The sequence below is a fragment of the Oncorhynchus gorbuscha genome, linkage group LG12 (assembly GCF_021184085.1).
Source record: "Oncorhynchus gorbuscha isolate QuinsamMale2020 ecotype Even-year linkage group LG12, OgorEven_v1.0, whole genome shotgun sequence".
NCBI lineage: Eukaryota > Metazoa > Chordata > Actinopteri > Salmoniformes > Salmonidae > Oncorhynchus > Oncorhynchus gorbuscha.
In genome coordinates this window covers 8087006-8093005 of record NC_060184.1, presented here as the reverse complement: position 1 = coordinate 8093005, position 6000 = coordinate 8087006, and positions in this window count along the sequence as shown.

The following is a 6000-nucleotide window of genomic DNA, read 5'->3' as shown; positions in this document are numbered from 1 at the left end:
TGACAGAGAGACGGACAGAGAGAGGGACAGAGAGACGGACAGAGAGCGGGACAGAGAGGGGAACAGAGAGAGTAAAAATAATAAAAAAAGCTCTGAACCTTTTCACCTGGATCATCGCAGCTAGCTAGCTGCTATCTGAGTGGCAACTCCTGGCTAATGTCTCTCTCCCGACGCAAGAACCAACTATCATCATCACTCAATGCATAGGTTTACCTCAACTGTATTCACATGCTACCATACCTTTGTCTGCACATTATGCCTTGAATCTCTTCTACTGTGCCCAGAAATCTGCTCCTTTTACTCTCTGTTCCGAACGAACTAGATGACCAGTTGTTATAGCCTTTAGCCGTACCCTTATCCTACTCCTCCTCTGTTCCTCTGTTCCTCTGGTGATGTAGAGGTTAACCCCTGCAGCACCTACCCCACTCCCATTCCCCAGGTGCTCTCATTTTTTACTTCTGTAACCGTAAAAGCCTTGGTTTCATGCATGCTAACATTAGAAGCTTCTTCCCTAAGTTTGTTTTATTCACTGCTTTAGCACACTCTGCCAACCCGGATGTCCTAGCCGTGTCTGAATCCTGGCTTAGGAAGAGCACCAAAAACCCTGAAATTTCCATACCCAACTATAACATTTTCCGACAAGATAGAACTGCCAAAGGGGGCAGAGATGCAATCTACTGCAGAGTTCTGTCTTACTATCCAGGTCTGTGCCCAAACAATTTGAGCTTGCCGCTTGCTATAGACCACCTTATGCCCCCAGCTGTGCCATGGACACCATATGTGAAATGATTGCCCCCCATCTATCTTCAGAGCTTGTGCAGTTAAGTGGCCTAAACTGGGACATGCTTAACACCCCAGCCATCCCACAATCTAAGATAGATGCTCTCAATCTCACACAAATTATCAATGAACCTACCAGGTACAACCCAAATCCATAAACATGGGCACCCTCATAGATATCATCCTAACCAACCTGCCCTCCAAATACACATCTGCTGTCTTCAACCAGGATCTCAGTGATCACTGCCTGCATCCGTAATGGGTCTGCAGTCAAACGACCACCCCTCATCACTGTCAAACACTCCCTAAAACACTTCAGCAGGTCCCGGGTTATGCTATGAGGACATTGACCTCATCCCATCAGTAGAGGTTGCCTGGTTGTTCTTTAAAAGTGCATTACTCATCATCTTAAATAAGCATGCCCCATTCTAAACACGTAGAACCAGTAACAGATATAGTCCTTGGTTCACTCCAGAGCTGTCTGCCCTTGACCAGCACAAAAACATTAGCATCGAATAGCACCTACGATATGCAACTTTTCAGGGATGTTAGGAACCAATATACACAAGCAGTTAGGAAAGCTAATGCTAGCTTTTTCAAACAGGAATTTGCATCTTGTAGCACAAACTCCAAAAACTCCAAAAGGTTCTGGGACACTGTCCAAGGAGAATAAGAACAGCTCCTCCCAGCTGCCCGCTGAACTGAGGATAATAATAATAATATATGCCATTTAGCAGACGCTTTTATCCAAAGCGACTTACAGTCATGTGTGCATACATTCTACATATGGGTGATAAGAAACACTGTCACTACCGATAAATCCACGATAAATTAGAATTTCAATATACATTTTTCTACAGCTGGCCATGCTTTCCACCTGGCTACCCCGACCCCGGTCAACAGCCCTGCGCTCCCCCCAGAGCAACTTGCCCAAACCTCCCCCATTTCTCCTTCACCAAAATCCAGATAGCTGATGTTCTGAAAGAGCTGCAAAATCTGGACCCCTACAAATCAGCCGGGCTAGACAATCTGGACCCCTACAAATCAGCCGGGCTAGACAATCTGGACCCCTACAAATCAGCCGGGCTAGACAATCTGGACCCCTACAAATCAGCCGGGCTAGACAATCTGGACCCCTACAAATCAGCCGGGCTAGACAATCTGGACCCTCATGAGATACATGTTTAACATGTCATCTTCAAATGACTCGTCCGTAAAACACCAGTTGTTTAGGACTCATCTTAGTAAACCTTAATCTCTTTGATAGAGATAAGAAGAACATGTGATTAGTTAAATCTGTCACATGACATCTGGACCACCTTGCTCTGTTGAGCAGTGTTTATCATCTTTCTAGCTCTGTTGAGTAGTGTTTGTCATCTCTCTAGCTGTTTGTCATCTCTCTAGCTCTGTTGAGTAGTGTTTATCATCTCTCTAGCTGTTTGTCATCTCTCTAGCTCTGTTGAGTAGTGTTTGTCATCTCTCTAGCTGTTTGTCATCTCTCTAGCTCTGTTGAGTAGTGTTTGTCATCTCTCTAGCTGTTTGTCATCTCTCTAGCTCTGTTGAGCAGTGTTTATCATCTCTCTAGCTGTTTGTCATCTCTCTAGCTGTTTGTCATCTCTCTAGCTGTTTGTCATCTCTCTAGCTGTTTGTCATCTCTCTAGCTCTGTTTAGTAGTGTTTGTCATCTCTCTAGCTGTTTGTCATCTCTCTAGCTGTTTGTCATCTCTCTAGCTCTGTTTAGTAGTGTTTGTCATCTCTCTAGCTCTGTTTAGTAGTGTTTGTCATCTCTCTAGCTCTGTTTAGTAGTGTTTGTCATCTCTCTAGCTGTTTGTCATCTCTCTAGCTGTTTGTCATCTCTCTAGCTGTTTGTCATCTCTCTAGCTCTGTTTAGTAGTGTTTGTCATCTCTCTAGCTCTGTTTAGTAGTGTTTGTCATCTCTCTAGCTCTGTTTAGTAGTGTTTGTCATCTCTCTAGCTGTTTGTCATCTCTCTAGCTGTTTGTCATCTCTCTAGCTCTGTTTAGTAGTGTTTGTCATCTCTCTAGCTGTTTGTCATCTTCTAGCTCTGTTTAGTAGTGTTTGTCATCTCTAGTAGTGTTTGTCATCTCTCTAGCTCTGTTTAGTAGTGTTTGTCATCTCTCTAGCTCTGTTTAGTAGTGTTTGTCATCTCTCTGTAGCTCTGTTTAGTAGTGTTTGTCATCTCTCTAGCTCTGTTTAGTGTTTGTCATCTCTCTAGCTGTTTGTGTTTGTCATCTCTCTCTGTTTAGTAGTGTTTGTCATCTCTAGCTCTGTTTAGTAGCTCTGTTTAGTAGTGTTTGTCATCTCTCTAGCTCTGTTTAGTAGTGTTTGTCATCTCTCTAGCTCTGTTTAGTAGTGTTTGTCATCTCTCTAGCTGTTTGTCATCTCTCTAGCTCTGTTTAGTAGTGTTTGTCATCTCTCTAGCTGTTTGTCATCTCTCTAGCTGTTTGTCATCTCTCTAGCTCTGTTTAGTAGTGTTTGTCATCTCTCTAGCTGTTTGTCATCTCTCTAGCTCTGTTTAGTAGTGTTTGTCATCTCTCTAGCTCTGTTTAGTAGTGTTTGTCATCTCTCTAGCTGTTTGTCATCTCTCTAGCTCTGTTTAGTAGTGTTTGTCATCTCTCTAGCTCTGTTTAGTAGTGTTTGTCATCTCTCTAGCTGTTTGTCATCTCTCTAGCTCTGTTTAGTAGTGTTTGTCATCTCTCTAGCTCTGTTTAGTAGTGTTTGTCATCTCTCTAGCTCTGTTTTAGTAGTGTTTGTCATCTCTCTAGCTGTTTGTCATCTCTCTAGCTCTGTTAATCAGTGTTCTGGTGTGTTTGTAGTTTTGCTATGTTTGTCTTATGTTTTTCTCTGGGAAGCAGCTTGCTGCTGAGACACTTCCTGTTGATTGTCCCCATCCTGGCCCAGGGTGCATCACTGTGACATCACGTATTGTTTACCATCGCCACGGGAACTCAAGGTGAGCTATATTTACAACCAGGGGTGTGAATGGACCTCTGACGTGAGAAACTTCCACTTTGGTCTAATGTATCTCAGAACACTCCCATCCTAAATGAATGGACCTGGGACTAATATGAATATATATAATTGTTTTTACAGAGGATCTGCAGAGATAAATCAGCCAGTGTTGTGTGTGAGTGGGTGTTATCTTTATAATTGCAAAGGCTACCTAGCTTTTTTTGTCATCAATTGTTTTGTTTTCTATCTGAAGAGACTGTTTTGTCCCTTAGTGTGAATCACTCAAATCTCAACCTGCAGAACAGTTGATGTCTGGAAGAAAAGGCATTGTTTGTTTATTACTTCTGTCACCAATGTTCAGAGGAATTCTAGAATCCAGACAAACTAGCCAGTTTGGAATAGAATGGCGACAAATTGTTTATTACTTCTGTCACCAATGTTCAGAGGAATTCTAGAATCCAGACAAACTAGCCAGTTTGGAATAGAATGGCGACAAATTGTTTATTACTTCTGTCACCAATGTTCAGAGGAATTCTAGAATCCAGACAAATTAGCCAGTTTGGAATAGAATGACAAATTGTTTATTACTTCTGTCACCAATGTTCAGAGGAATTCTAGAATCCAGACAAATTAGCCAGTTTGGAATAGAATGACAAATTGTTTATTACTTCTGTCACCAATGTTCAGAGGAATTCTAGAATCCAGACAAATTAGCCAGTTTGGAATAGAATGACAAATTGTTTATTACTTCTGTCACCAATGTTCAGAGGAATTCTAGAATCCAGACAAATTAGCCAGTTTGGAATAGAATGACAAATTGTTTATTACTTCTGTCACCAATGTTCAGAGGAATTCTAGAATCCAGACAAACTAGCCAGTTTGGAATAGAATGGCGACAAATTGCATGAATAATGTACCACAGTAACATGTGTAAATTTGACTCCAGCCCAGCAACTACAGTTTATCAGATTAGCCCAGTGTCCGGTGTCTGGTATTCCTCATAACTCACCATCATTAAGCTTCTCATCAATAACAGTCAAGGAAATTAATGTTGTCTCCTGGCAAATATACAGTACTCAGTGTGAGAATGTCTAGACATTTCATGCTCTCCCACTTTTGCATTTGGCGAAGGAAAAAAGGTCAAAGTTCAACCCAAGTTGTAAGGGTTAACGTGAGTGATGTGGGGTTGTTTCTATAAGTTACACTCTTCGCATAGTGAGCCCACAGTGAGCCCTTCAACCACTGTGTATGGAATGAGTGTAAGGATCCCCAAACAAGGAGAATCCAGACAAACCTCTGTGCAGGAGTCATCTCTCTAGCTGTTTTGTCATCTCTCTAGCTGTTTTATCATCTCTCTAGCTGTTTGTCATCTCTAGCTCTGTTTACGAGCGATTTTGAACACACACACACACACACACACACACACACACACACACACACACACACACACACACACACACACACACACACACACACACACACACACACACACACACACACACACACACACACACACACACACACACACACACACACACACACACACACACACACACACACACACACACACACACACACACACACACACACACACACACACACACACACACACACACACACACACACACACACACACACACACACACACACACACACAGCTGAGAGTCATATTTCACAATACCCTAAACATGCTTTGTGCTTGAGTGTGAGAGAGAGAGACTGACAGAGACATACTGACATAGTGAGACAGATTGACATAGTGAGACAGAGACAGACTGACAGAGAGGAACAGAGAGAGAGGAACAGAGAGAGAGGAACCGAGAGAGAGAGAGGAACCGAGAGAGAGAGAGGAACAGAGAGAGAGAGAGGAACAGAGAGAGAGAGAGAGGAACAGAGAGAGAGAGAGGAACAGAGAGGGAGAGAGGAACAGGGAGAGAGGAACAGGGAGAGAAACACAGAGAGAGAGAGGAACGGAGAGAGAGGAACAGAGAGAGAGGAGCAGAGAGAGAGGAACAGAGAGAAACAGAGACCTCAGCAGGGTGTAGACAAGCTCACGTTCTTGTCTAGCATCCAGTCTGCCCTGTGCCCAACCAACTGCTGTTAAAACAACCAGAAGGGGGATACAGACATCCCCAACCCTCCCACCCTCGGTCACGTGCCTGTTTCCTCCAAGAACCCAGCAGCTTCCTCTCTCATCCGTTCATACGCCTCTCCACTCCTCCTCCCTCCTCCCCTCTGCCCTCCTTCCTG